The sequence below is a fragment of the Pteropus alecto genome, unplaced genomic scaffold (assembly GCF_000325575.1).
Source record: "Pteropus alecto unplaced genomic scaffold, ASM32557v1 scaffold71, whole genome shotgun sequence".
Lineage (NCBI taxonomy): Eukaryota > Metazoa > Chordata > Mammalia > Chiroptera > Pteropodidae > Pteropus > Pteropus alecto.
This window is the reverse complement of record NW_006433024.1, coordinates 16977033-16992502: the sequence shown is the minus strand read 5'-3', so window position 1 is coordinate 16992502 and position 15470 is coordinate 16977033.

Here is a 15470-nt window from a genome sequence, read left to right as displayed (position 1 = left end):
AGTTAGGGCCACCTGATTGTATCTAATGCCAAGAGAATAATAAACAAATGAAACCATATACACTTACTGGTAAGAGTCTCTAAAATACAAGTTTAGATGAAAAAAAAATGGAAGTTGCAAAACAGGTATAAAATAATCACATTTATGTACCAAAATGTCGACCTTAAAAATAAAAACGCCAGTTATTTTATCAGCAAAATGGGTTTAATTGAGAAAAGCAGAGGAATTGTAAGTCGGGACAAGCAAGCTATAACAAACACCATAGGCAAGTCCAGCCAGCAAAGGAGGGATCACTATAGAGAGAAAGGAGGAAATTCGGAGAGCTTCTTTAAATTAGAGTACATTGGAGGAAAGCAAGAACTCAGGGTGGTAATGGTTTCTCATTGGCTGAGTTGCTGGGCAAGGAAGGAAATTTTCCTTCCTCCTGCTGGAGTAGTAAAGAAGTATAGATGCATTTCTTCCTGTCGAGGTCGTAAATAATGATTATTCCTGTTGGGGTCTGTTGGAGTGGTAGCTCGTGAGGGCTCCCTCTTCTGACTTCTCAACTCCATTTCAAATGAGATTTCCCTTTATTAATTTTCACAAAAACAAAAGCATACAGAACAAAGTTGTGTGTATGTACGTAAAAGGATGTTAAAATCGAAGTTTCAGGATTAAAACATCAAGCTATACTAGATGGCAAATTTCACAGCCAGATCCATTTGTGCAGATTATACGCAGGAAATGGTTAGAAAACAGTTTCCTGACTCTTGTCCTCCTCAGTCAGACTGATTACATTAAAAATGATTAGAGAATAGAAGGAGAGGAATGGATGAGATTTTATTTTATTTTTTAGAGAGAGAGAGAGCACACATGTGAGAGAGAGGGGTTGCGTTCGTGAGTAGCTTGAGGCAATTACTACCTCTTTCTCTCAAGTCTGGAATCATTCTGAGGAGCTTGAAATGTGATTTGTGTTGTTGAGAGACACAAAAGACTGGCACCTGGCACGTGCCCGAAAAAGCTTCAGTTACTTGTGGCAGCAGAGTGCAAGTGGGCATGTGAGAATCTACCTGAATTCTTTGATTGTTCTGGAGCAAGGGGCAGAGTAATTCCCTGTACTAGAGATGGGCCATGTAAAAGAGAGACAGAAATTCTGGATCCATTCTAAGACCCACTCAAGGGTCTTCTGCCTGAGAGAGAAAGCCCCCAATGACAAGAGTCAACTGCAGCAGAAACTGGGTGGTAATTGAGAGCAGCATGTTAACACCTCCTGGGAGTCAAAGTTGGGGGGTGACATCTGAAGGTCCCACAGAGTGGACCACGTGAAAACTTGGTTTCCACCAGACCACACAGAATGCTTGTAGAAGAACTGCACAATTCAAGACCTTTCACATACACTAATTTTTCCTCTCTTCTCATCTCCCCTCGTCAAACCTATGCCCAGGAGGGCTCAGAAACTGCCCACCAAACTGAGCAGAGGATAAGGAACAGAAGTTCACAATGGAAGCAGGCCCTAGCTGGAGCAGAGAACAAGATCTGATTGTATGTACTTCAAGTTTGGAGTCCGGGTTCATATGTTGCAATGGACATTTTTTAAAATTAAATTTATTGGGGTAACATTTGTTAATAGCATTATATAAGTCTCAGGAGTACCATTCTATAATACATCATGTTTAATGCATTGTATGCTCACCACCTAAAGTCTAGTCTCCTTCTGTCACTGTGTATTTATATCTTTTACCCTCCCTATCTGGTAACTATCATACTGTTGTCTGTGTCTGAGTGAGTTTGTTTGTTCGTTTGTTGCTTTCTGTTTTATATCCTACATGTGAGCAAAATCATATTGTTCTTGTATTTTTCTGTCTGACTTATTTCATCTAGCATGATACTCTCAAGATCCATCCATGTTGTTGCAAATAGCAATATTTCATCATTTTTTTATGTGAGAAATATTCCATTATATATGGCACAGCTTCTTTATCCAATCATCTATTGAATGGCACTTAAGTTGTTTCCATGTCTTGGTTATTGTGAATACTGCTGCAGTGAACATAAGGGTAAACATATCTTTACTAATAAATGTTTTCAAAATTTTTGCATAGATACCCAGAGGGGGGACTGCACCAATTAACATTCCCACCAGCAGCGTATAAGGGCTCCCTTTTCTTCACATCCTCTCCAATACTTGTTATTTCTAGTTTTATTGAAGATAGCCATGGAATGGACATTTTAATTTCTGAACTGAGGACTAACTTTTAACTAAGAGCAAGCAGAAAAGTCATGGGTCTGCTAGAATTTCTCTCTAGGGCCAGAATAAGATTACTCTACCTGAATAAATTTTAAAGAGGTAGTAGAAGACAATAATAAAGGTATTTTAATCATACAATCCAAGTGAGGTATTTGACGTAGCACGTGGTATGTGTAAAAGTAGAGAAGGGGATATAGGGAAGTGGGGCTGTGTTTGTAAAGGGGATCTTTGGCTTAATGTTTTAATTCATGACAAAAGAGTGTGATGATATGTACACATAATATCTGTTTACATGTCTCTATGTAATTTCGCATAGCTAGAATTTTAAACATAAATTTAAAAAGAGGAGAAAGACTCATCCAGTATTTCTCTGTTCTAAGATATAACAATTCATACAAATTCCTCCAAACCTAATCCTCAACTAACTTGCCAGGCATTTCATCCAACATTCCTTCCTTCCTTCCTTCTTTCCCCAATGCAGTGAATCAGGCTTGTGACCTTTTTTTGGTTTCCTTATTCTTCTCTGCCTCTCAGTCCTGGAGAATGCTTCGAATCATTTTATAGTTTCCTCTATTTCCAGCTGGTCATCTAAGCTAAGGGCCTGGGATTGTTCTTAATGATTATAATGTTGACAACAACAATAATAATGATGATGGTAACAGAAATGGGAGTCATCCTAATGATCACCAACACATATTGAGCAATGACAAAGTTCTAAGAATTCTATGTGAATTGATTCACAAAAGCTCTATGAGCTAGGAAAAAATAGTATCATCCCTGTTGACAGATGAGCAAACTTGAGACAGAGAGATGTGAACAAACTTGCCCAATGTCCCTTACTGATAAATGGTTGAACTAGGCTTTGAGTCTTGGCAGCTGAATTTCAAAGCCCATTCTCTATACTATAAAGTATATTGCCTCTCCTCCCCGACCACTCCTTCCTCCTCACCACTACATTCAGTCAATCACAAACCTCAATTCTATATGCTAAATCTATCGTACCTTTATCTCTTCCTCACTACCCCTTCTGCTTCAGCTCAGCACTCCCTCACCCCCATTTGAGTGACATCGAAGCCTTCCTAAATTGTTTCCTTGTCTCTGCTCTCAATAGAATCTACTTTTTATTAGTATCTTTTCATAATTTTGAGTTTTTTCCCCTTTAATAAGTTACATAAGAATACAGTGTTATCATAATACATTCAAATACTATAAAAATATTTTACATAAAAAGCAAAAGTTCCTCTTCACATCTCTCATCCCCAGAAGTAACTGTGGCTACCGGTATAGTTTATATTCTTATAGACCTTTATGTACGATATATAGTTTTAAAAAATATGTAAGCACATCGCATATTTTGTACTGTGCCTTTTTGTTACTTAATATTTTTTGTAGATCTTTCCGTAGCAGTACTGCCTAGTATTAATGTATCGTAGTTTATCCATTTCTCTTTTGATATGTAGGTTGCTTCCTATTTTTCATTATTACAAACTGATAAATAGGTGATTTTATTTCCTTCTTTCTATAGTGTCCAGCTTTTCTACAGTGACTTTTGTAGTTTTATATATATTCTTTCTCCTTGCCATTGAATTTGTGAACGAGTTCAGAGGTCATATTGTTAAACTCCTTTTATTATTACAAAGACAGAATTAAGTCCCAGAAGAGAAAATTGAATTGGCTCAGCTTAGGTCCCATGTCTGCTGTGTTCCAATCAGTTAAGACCAGGAAAGCAAGGTCATATAAAGCAAACATGGCTGTCGGGGGCCCATGTGTACAGATGGAGGAGGGTGGGACTGGTCCTAGAGAAGGGGGAGGTGAGGGGAGTGTTGATCTTTTTGGGGGGGAGTTGTATACCATCCTTTCTCAATGGGAGTGTTTAAAGGTCACTTGGATTCCATTCTATCAGGCTGCATGCTTGAGCAGGGGCTATATTTTGGCTCATTACTTAGTAAGTATTTATTGAACATTTCCTATGAGCTCAGACCTATTCAAGAATGCAGCAAAGCCAAGCGAGCATGAAGCTTACATTCTAGTAGTGGGAGAAAAACAAAATGCACAAGTAAAATATACTTGGTTTATAAAAGTAAAGCAATAATATCAATATACGGTATAACCGGCCAGTAGAAAGATTTCATGTCCTGACACCTGGGATATGTATACCACATATACCAATGTCGTGGTCTGGAATGATCAGCCTTATAGGAACTACAAGAGATTTGGGAAGTGATCTGGTTTAGCACTTTCCCTGGACATCTGCAGTGGGCATCTCTTTTCTTTTATTGGCCTTCTATGACTCTCAATTTTTTTCTGGCCTGTGAATAATAAAACTTGGTGATCAGGAACTACTATTATTGGTCAATAAATGCTAAACAAATAAAGGCATGAACTAAGGAATAAACAAACAAATTCAAATGTTTCTGACCAGCTTGTTAGAATATGGCAAAAGCTCCTACAGACTTCTTGGGAGTAGGAATCGTTTTCTTTGTTTTTATTTTTATTATTTTATGCTATTTTTAGAAAAACCATTCCTCTTTCTCCTAACCCTCCATTCTCTCGCCCACCTAACAATCAGTGGCTTTTGCCCTAGCAAAGTGTGACATTTTGAGTGCTGCGACTATCTTTGAATCTATTTATTTTGTAATTTTGAAATTAGGTTTAATTCTCTATTAAATATATGGTGAAAGCTTAAAGGACCGCCCCTCTCCCCTGCCATTACTTTATACGCCTTGTACTTTGGATCAGTCTGAGAGTCTACACTCTGAGAGCTTTTATTTTAATCCAATTTCTATCTTCCAAGGAGGCCTTTTAAATTTCAGCAGAAAAAAGATCGTGACTCTCTAGAAAAATCAGAGGATTAAAGTCTAGCTGAGTTTTAATTGAACTAATGATGATAATAATAACAAATATCCATTGAGTGTTTACTGTGTGCTTAAAAGTATGTGTGTTAGAACAATAGTGAAACCTTATGAAGTGGCTGCTATCTGCCAGGCTTCTTCCTAAATGCTTTACGTGCTTGAACTCACAACAACCTTATGGAAGGCAGATTCCAGCATTATTCCCATCTAAAATATGGAAAAACGAAGGCATAGAAAGGTTAAGTACCTGCCCAGGGTCACACAGTTGGTGAGTACAACTTTTGGGGTTCATATGGAGGCAGTCTGTCTCAGATGGGTGCACCCCTACTATACCTAACTGCGTCTTGGTTCAATGTGTTTATTTCTTAGATATGTTAAGTCATGTCTGGAGTCTCACAGTTCTTTATTCAGGCACATCCAACCTCGTAATCCAATTTGAGCCATACCAGAAGAGCTTTACATACTTATGAGTGGAACCTACTTTATAAAATTGTTCTGAAGATTAAATGAAATAATAGAAGTTAGTGCCTAGGGCAGTGCCTGGCCCATCGTAAGGGCCAGTCAATGTTAGCTCTTTTTCTTGTACCATTTTAAGATCGTATTCATATATATTTCAAGAATGAATGATGCAAGTTGCTCTCTAGAGGTCAATTTGTCCCCTCCGAATGTATCCTCCAATATTGGAAATAGGGTGTGTTAGTTTTCTGTGGCGCTCCTAACAAATTACCACAAACTTGGTGGTTTAAAATAACAGATATGGCTTTCTGTTGTCTATCAAGTCTCTCCTGTTTGTCTCTTATAAGGATTCTTGTCATGAGACTTAGGGCCCATCCAAACAATCCAGAATGATTTCATCTTGAGATCCTTAACTTAATTGCATCTACAGAGACTGCCCCCTCCCCTTTTCCCTCTCAAATAAGGTAACATTCTCAGGTTCTGGGGATTAGAAAGAAAACATATCATTTTGGGGACCACCATTCAACCCCGCAAAAGGGGTTAAGAATAGATGCTTGGGAGTCAGACAGCCCTGGTTCTGGCTGTGCTCCTTACTCAGTGGGTAATAGATTCTCAAGGTGATGGTTTGTAAAAGTATTTTTTTTTTTTCCCCTGCAAATCAAGGGACAGTGGTTCCTCTTTTCTCTGTCCTAATGTTGAGAAGATGACAACCAAACCTGATGCCCTTTTTTGCCTAAAACTGCAATGGGCTTGGATTAGGATTCTCCAGAGAAGTAGAACCAACAGAATGTGTATCCAAATAGAGATCTATCATAAAGAATTGGCTCATTTGATTATGGAGGCAGGCAAGTTCAAGTCTGAAGTGTGGGCCAGCAGGAGAGCCGATGGTGCAGTTCCAGCCCATTGTGGCTCCCAATGAAGCACTCCTCCCAATATTCATATCCTGTATAATGACCTTCCACATCGCCCCTGGGCTTGCTAATGTGACTTGCTTTGGTCAATTGAATATCAACAAGCATGATGCAAGAAGAGGCTTGATAAGCACTTGTATATTGGGGCTTGTGCCACCACCATGTAGGGGACAGCGGTCTGGCCTCCTTGAGGATGAAAAACCACAGGAAGAGGCTCAGTTCCCCCAGGTGTGTCCACTGAGCCCACCTTCCAGCTCACTCTATAGCTGAGTGAGGTTGCCTGAGCAAGTACAGGACAAAGCAGCAGCAGAGCAGCACAGTCAAACCACAGAACTGTGAGGAGTAAAAAATTGTTGTAGGCCAGTGGTCAGCAATTTTTTTTTTCTGGAAAGAACCAGATAGTAAATATGTTAGGATTTTGGGTTATACAATTTCCGTTATAATGACTCGACTCTGCTATTATAGTGTGAGAGCAGCCATAGATGATATATAAACAAATGTGTCTGTCTTCCAAGAAAAGTTTATTTTCAAAAACAGGTGATGAACAGAATTTGGCCCACAGACTATAGTTTACTAGCCCTGTTTTAGGCCACTAAGTTTTGGGACAATGTGTTTTGCTGCACTAAATAATGGAAACAACCTGCCATGTTTTTCTTCTTCTTTTTTTTTTTCCCAGGTGTCCTCATTTTTGAGAACATTCCACTGTTATGACTTCATTCCTGATGACTCTGAGGTGCCTTCATTTCTCAGGCCTGCCGCTAGGAAATTAAACTGTCAGCAGCCTGTTTTTAGCTTCCCCGTTGAAAGGATCTAGGAGGGCCAAAAAGAAATGGTTGTGGAAGCGCTTCTTTCACTGGGAGTGGAAGCTGCCAGCTTCTAACTTCCAAACGAATGGTGGAATCTCTCTCCTCCCACCCTGGGACTCTAAGGCTCCATGAAGTCTGAGCAGGATGACTTCAAGCTGTGTAAAAGGCAGTTGAAGTTAGTGTAATGGAAGTCTTTTAGCTTGATCGTCTTGTTATGTCATTAGAAAGACTCAGCTGACCCATAAAATAGTGGCTTCTGACCCATATATCCATATATTGCCCAGAAGCCTTAGATTTCCAGGAATTTCTACTAGAATTCCTAGAACTCTAAGTAATAATCTTCAAAAATCAGAATTATTGCATAATGAAGGGTTCATCATCAAGGAAAGAGAGAATCTTGCCTTGATCTTATTTCAATTCCAGTTGGCAGTACACTTGGTGGATAAGAGTGCTGATTCTGGAATCAAAATGCCTGGAAGCAAATCCTTACTTCCATCTACTTAATCACTACATGACCTTGGGCAAATCATGTAGTGCTCTAAGCTCAAGTTTTCTCAGCTACAGAATGGTGGTAATAATAGTATTTACCTTTACGATTTTGATTATTGAATGACACTGTCCATGTAAAGTATTTATCACAGTGACTGGTACATACTAAATATTTAATAAATGTGGCTATTATAATTATTAACTCACTGTCAACCAATAGTTTCCTAATTCCTTAGATTTTTATAGAGTACTTATATTATTTCCTGAAGTGTCATCACCACTGTAGCTCACTGTTTTGCCTAAAAATTTTTGGCTATGCGCAGCACTGTAATAATTAATCTTAATTTAAAGGGGAGGAAAGCGAGGTTGAGGTGTTAGGTGTTTTGTTTTTTTTTTTTTTGGTCTTTATCTTAATTCTTGTCTAGTGAAGCTGATAAGGGATAAGGATACTTGTTCCATATCCTCAATTTACGGGGGCGGGGGGGTTGGGGCAGGGGAGAAGGGAAGAGGCAAGGACTTGGGGGAGTGCAAGAAAGAGTTAACATTTAAGTGTTGCAGGAAGACTCCCCAGGAAGCAGGCTCAGAAGACTTTCATGAAGCCAGCTCATTGGAAAAAGCTCCCTGGATGACAGCTGTGGGGAAGTGAAGGAGGCAGGAATGGATAGAGGAGGAAGCTGAGGTGTGATTCAGCCACAACAAAGACCTGAGTTATCTCATGGGGAGCTCTGAAGTTGGAATGACCCTGCAGAGTTAACCCAAATGAAGCAATCAGGTTGGGCCTTTATACTCACAAATTGACATCACTAGGTGTGGGGTACCCTTGGTAAGGTGTCTGACCTTGGGCAAGGCTGCTGTCTTTAGCTGAGAACAATTCCCAGAGGGGAACTCAGCTGTGAGCTCTTAGCTATCACTACTGAAGTTTTTTGGGGGATCTGGGTGGTGTCCCACAACACCCACAACATACAGCTTCTACTACGTGCAAGGCATTGTATTATGAATTTTCATGTACATCATTTCAACTTCCCAACAAACCGGCAGAATAACTAATGAAGAGAGCTATGATTTGTGTGTGTGTGTGTGTGTGTGTGCGCGCGTGCGCGCCTTCTATAGGTCTGCTGGTTTACAAACTTTAGTTTATATAATTTTCTTAACAACCCATCAAGGTTGGAATTGTTGCACCTGGTGGAAGAGAAATTGGCAGTTCAGAAAAGCCAGGTTGATGCTCAGGACATGAACCCAGCCCTGTCTCACATTAGAGCACCTCCCACTGGGCAGTGCCGACCCATTTTACAGATGAGGAACTTGAGGTTTAGTGAGTTGAAATGACTTTCTGGAAGTTCAGAGCTAGTCAGGGCAGAATTGGGGCTTGAACCCAGGTTTGTGGGATGCCCTCTCCAGGTGCCATGCTGCTTTGCAGAAATGAGAACGTTGCACATCTGGAAAGAGGAGTATTTCCTGACAGCCATAGTTTATGGGTTTTGAGTATTTCACTTAGGATTGGCCCAGAAGGCTTTAGAAAACTACATCTCCTCCCCGTCCAGCCCCCGCCCCCCCCCCCATCAGCCTCTAGAACTTAGACTTTGAGGAGGTGGCTGGAGGGAGGCTAGAAGGTCTTTGGGAATATTAAGTTACCAGTGGAGTCTGGTGTCTTTGGCTGTGCTGTTCGCTGCACTTGGCTCGCAGTTAGAGAACACTAGATGGTGCTCAGCCTCCATCCCCGAGCCTCCTGTTTGCCCGTATTAACAGATAATGGTTATTGAGAGATTACTATGTGCCTGGTAAGTTACTATGCTAAGTAACTTTAGCATAGTTTACATAAATTATCTTTACATAAATGATCTCATTTAATACCACAACCTTTTAAAGTAGGTATTGTTATTCTTAAGTTACAAACGAGGATAAGTAACTTGTCTAGTAACAGAGCCAGTTCTGGACAAGCCAAACCAAGATTTAAACCAGGTGGTCTGACTTAGAGCTTTGACCTCTGAGTTCTATTGTCCCCCCAATCATTACGTTATGGTGACAATTGCATCTTACTATGTGGCAGACATTGTGCTAAGTAGTTTGTAAAGTTTGCTTCATTTAAAAACTCATTATGTTCTCACCAAAAAAAAAAAAAATTGATGAATGTATTAATTAACTCGATGGGGGAATCCTTTCGCTATGTATGTATATCATCATGTTTTACACTTTAAATACCTTTCAATTTTATTTGTCATTATACCTCAATTAAAAAAAAGTGTCTTGAGACCCGATGGGATAAGTACTACCATTCCACGCCATTTCAAAAGTGAGAAGATTGAGGGATGATAAGTCTAAATGATTGCCAGGTGACAGCTAAATAGTGGGGCCCAGACTGGAGTCCAGGTTTCCTAGGCTGTGAATCCCAGAAAGGTTTACCGTCGGAGAATCTTTGTCCGCTCGGATTCGGTGGGGTTCTAGGATTTGGGGGCCACTCTGGGATTCTCTCTGTAAGCACCTTCTGCCTCATGAAAGTTCTTCTCAGTGGGCTTAACATGCTTGGAGGCAGCTCAGGCTTTGAGGCAAATCCAGGTTCAAATCCTGGCTCCACCATTGACAGGATCTGTGTGACTTCAGTTCGACTTCCCTTCAATTAAATTTCTCTCAGCTTCTGCTCCCTTGACTGTAAACATGCAGGTATCGTGGTCTCAGTCTTGTATCGCTGTGAGTCGTATTGCTGTGAGCCCAGAGTCCAGGAAGGAAGGGGCATTCAAGAACTGGTGTCTCCTCCACCTCCCAATCAGAGCTCATAGGGTGTAGGAAGGAGCGTTGGCTCAACTTTTTCTAAGTGGGTCAGAGGTCTGTAAATAAATCCAAATGGCATCGGAGGGAAAAAGTAGAGACTATTCAGGTAATCAGTTTGCGAACTGGGAAGATGCAGCCTCCAGCAAAAAAAAACAAAATCCCCTGTCAAAAATGTCCACTTGCATTGTTTCTGGCTGGAATTCTGTCAATCATCTCTGATGAGCCTTTTTTTTTTTTTTTTTTTTTTGTAGAACATTCCCGCCCGCCCAGAGTCCTAATTAAGTTCGATCATGCAGTTCTGATTGGCTGGTATTGACGTCCTGATTGGTTGTTATGGAGCAGTTCTGATTGGATGGGGCCAGTCTCAGTTCATTGGTTGAAAGACCAAACCAGGAGCTCCTTTATAGTAGTTGATGCAGATAAAGTAAATGAGCAAGATGTGGCGGGAAGCTGCGAGTTCAGCCAGAGATTCTTCCCGGGATAGAGTACCTGAGAATCCCCTGCCGGCAGATGGCCTCTAGATTCTGATTATTTTGGCCTTCGGTTGACGATGGGGAGTCCATCTCAAAGGTAAATTTTTTCTTGCGGTCCACAGACCTTTTAAGATAAATGCCACCCTTTCTGGAGTTGCTGAAAAAAAGCAATTATTTAACCCATTTATTTGTGGATTTGCTCAATGTCTGTCTCCCCTTCTAGACCAGCATCCTCCAATAGAACTTTTTGCAATGATGGAAATATTCTGTATCTGCACTGTCCAATGGTAGCCAAGAGTCACATGTGTCTTTTGAGTACAACAGGCCCTTGAATAACGTGTATCCTTATAAGGTGGATGAGATGCCAAAGGAACTTTTGTTTCTATCAGTTAGCCTGTTAAAATTGGTTTCGTTATACGTCGTTTGTTTTAACGTTGTAGAACCTTTTGACAACGTTAAATGAGGACTTATTGTACTAGAAATGTGGCTAGTACGATGGAGGGTCTAAATTTTAAGTTTTATTTGGTTTTAATTACTTTAAATAGAAATAGCCATATGTAGCTAGTGGCTACCTTATTAGACAGTAAAGCTAGAGCTGAGGATGGCCCAGTGTTCACTGCTGCATTCCCACGGTTGGCATGATGTGTGCCCTTCGAAAGTGCTGACTAAATTTGTTTCAAATGAATAAGTGCAAATTATTGTAGCTGTTATTCTTCCGGGAATTGGCAGATTGAGAAAAGGGAATTGGCATCAGGTGTAGGTGGTTTATGTTCCAGGGCTGAACTTGATGATCAGAGGGTTGAACCTCCAGTGTTCATGGTCTTTTGCAGTTCTAGAAACCACGCTCCCTCCCTACCTCCCCTTTCTGGCCCTTCTCAGATTTAAGAGCTAGAATAAATGAAATACTTTACTATACCCTTACTTTTCTTTATTCATCCAGTAGGGGGCAATAAATCTCTGTCATTTTTTTTCATCCAGCATTTACTCCTCAGCCCTAGTACAGGCTGTGCTGTGGGACTAGGCCACTGGGAGTGGTTGACACAATTCAGACTGGAGGGGCTCCTTTGGGAAGCATTAAGCACCCCTCAGGGCACAAATAGGCGTTCATCTCCAACTGGAGGGACTTCTCCAGAGCTATTTTAATGGTGCTTATCCCTAACACAGCAAGCACAGATACAGACTTTATATTTGTAACAAAAGACCTTTTTATTCTCAGAACAATGATACATTATTTTGCTAAATTCCAGAGGGGCCCCAGTCTTAACTGTTAAGCAATGGGCCCCCTCTCACTAGGAAATCTGGTATTTTGCAAGGCAAGGACATGTCTCAGTGAATTTTGGACTCACAGCATGGGCATCACCTGCGAGCTTCTTAGCAATGCAGACTGTCAGGCCTCATTCCAGACCTGTGGAATCAGAATCTGAATTTTATTTAACAAGCAACCTAAGTGACCCCTATACTCATTAAAGTTTGAGAAATTCTGGCCTTTTGAATCTCAGAAGGGAATGATTCCTCCTGCCAGCCCATAAATAGTTCTCTGTAATTCGGTGGGGAATAATAAGCTAGCATCGTCATCATGTGTCATATTTGCAAAGAGTGTTATTCCTCAAGGACGTTTACATGTTGTCCTATTTGATCGCTGTAACTTTCCAACAATATTTTGGATCAATCTCATTTTCAGCTGAGGAGAGGAGGTTTGGAGGTGCAGGAGTATCCAGGAATAGAAATGAGACATGAGCTCAGGTTTTCCTAGTCCATGGTGCTTGGGTTTCAAATTAGTAATAGAAATAATGGCTAACACATTATGTACTAGGCTGTATGTGAACTGCTAAATATATTATTTTATATAATGCACTTTTCAATCTTAAGGTGAAGATGCTATTACCGTCACCAGTTCACAAATGAGAAAACTAAAGAGCAGAGAGGTCAGTACGCTTGCACAAGTCTATGCAGCTGCTAAATAAGTGATTGATCTAGAATTGTTAACGCTGGCCAGTATGACTCCAAGACCGAGAGCTTAAGCACTACAGCTTAAGCTCTCTCTGAAGACTGTCTGAATTCCTTGTTTACATGTCATTTGAAATACTTACCTATGATTACAATCTACTTTTGAATACATTATTATTTTGAGCTTAAAATTAATAATTGTACCAGGACAGTCTTTTCTTCCCCAGTGGTTAGTACCTTCTCTTAGTACCTGTATTAGTGTCCCAGAGCAGCTATAACAAAGTACCACAAACTGAAAGGCTTAAAACAATAGAAATTTACTCTTTTTCCACTTCTGGAGCCTAAAAGTAAGTAAAATCAAGGCATGGGCAGAGCCATGCTCCCTCTGAAATCTGTAGGGGAGGCTCCTTCCTCGTTCTTTTCCTGGCTTCTGGTGGTGTGGGAGTAATCCTTGGTGCTCCTTGCTTGTAGCTGTGTAACTAATCTCTGCTCTTGTCTTCACATGGCATTATTCCCTCATGTGTCTGTGTTTTCTCTTATAAGGACACCAGTCATGTTGGATTAAGGGCTCACCCTACTTCAGTGTGACCTTGACTTAACTAATTACATCTGCAATGACCCCATATCCAAAAAAGGTCACATTCTGATGTATCGGGGATTAGGTCTTCAGCATTTTAGGGGAGTGGAGCATACAATTCATCCTACAACAGTATCTCATAAGGCTGAAAAGTGGCCAGATGTGGGGGTTCCAGAAACAGAGTGCCAGGGTTCAAATCCTGGCTCTGCCAACATAAGCTGGGTGACTTAGAACAAGTTACTTAGATTACCCGAGCTTCACTTTTCTCCTCTGTAAATTAGGAGACTCTCATAAGGTTGTTTTGAATTAATACACCTAAATGGTTTTTGTTTGTTTGTTTGTTTTTAGTAAAGATGGCTGGTGCCTCTCCCAGATCCCGTTACTAGCAGGTGCACCCCTTTTGAGCTATGGCTAACAGGTCATACCAGTGACCTTCAGTGGATAATTGTCCTTGGCTGACAGGAGCCACTTTGTCGGAGATGACTGGGAGGTTGACTTCCCCATCTAGTTTACTGACCAAGGCTGGGCTTTACCTGAGACCACATTCATGCTCAGTTCTTTCCTATTGCCTCACTCCTTTACAGGTCCCTCCTGAGAGTGTGGCCTCAATAAGTTATGTGTATCCTTATCTCAGGCTCTGCCTCTAGAGGACCCAACTTGAGGATGTTATTTGCATTTTCAGAGAAACAGGAATTAACCTACCAGTCTTCCTCCCATGATTTGCTACTGCAATTATGTTTTAATTTATTTTTCCTGCTATTAATCTTCTAATGCCAAGAATGACAAAGTTTTTCCCATACACAGTGACTCATTTCTGGGCTGAGACTGTCCAGGTCACAGCCAGGGAAAGCTGCTTCTCTATCACTACTGGTCACCTCTGAGAGTGTGTGCAGACCTAGAGCATTTCTCTTCACTGTACCTCAACTCTGAACTGCTGTGGGCTCCTCCTTGCTTCACTTTGACACCCTGCTTCTTAGTGTTTGCTCCTCAGTCATTTGTACAGAGTGCAGAGTCTGTTTTGTAACAGAATCAGGAAATAGAAACTGTTGTTGGCTTAGGCAGATACAGTTCCACTTGTCTGTCTGCAGGTTGGCTGTGTATACCTTAGCTCCATCCATATTATCATCATAATAGCTACCACTTAGCCAATGACTAATGTGTGACAGGCAGGCAATATATAGTATCTATAATAGTAAGGCGGATATTAGTTCTAACCCTCTAAAACTCTCTGAAATGGAGAGTGACAACCTCATTTTATTAACGAGGTGCAGAAGGTCAGAAAAGTCAGGTCATACAATGGTTGAGTCAGACTTTGCCATCCATATTATCATCATAATAGCTACCACTTAGCTAATGACTAATGTGTGACAGGCAGGGAGTATATAGTATCTATAATAGTAAGATGGATATTAGTTCTAACCCTCTAAAACTCTTTAAAATGGAGAGTGACATCCTCATTTTATTAACGAGGTGCAGAAGGTCAGAGAAGTTAGGTCACTGGTGGTCATACAATGGTTGAGTCAGACTTTTAACCACAGTTCTCTCATGGGCAACTAAGTCTAACTCTCAAGTTCCATGTTGAAACTATACTCTTGAAGCATTCAAACCCTGAACCACTGATTTTCTCCCCGCGAATAGCACTTTTAAAAGCTGGTATTTTAGTTTCTTCCCAGCAAGGTGAATTGATAACTCCTTGAATCTTTTCCTTCTCAATCCTGGGCTTATTTTTTCCTCAAATATTTTTACTTCTACCTGACATCTGATGCTTCTTTGAGCTTTTGCACCACCATCCCGACTCCTAACTCCCATTCTTCAAGCCCCAGACACATTCACACATATTATTCATTTATTTCCTTCTGTCCCTAAGATTTCAGTTTCTCTAGCTTTCCATTTATGTCACTCGAGTTCCAATTAGTCATAAAATTTGCATTTTCAGACCTAGATTCAAGTCAAGGCATATGAGATT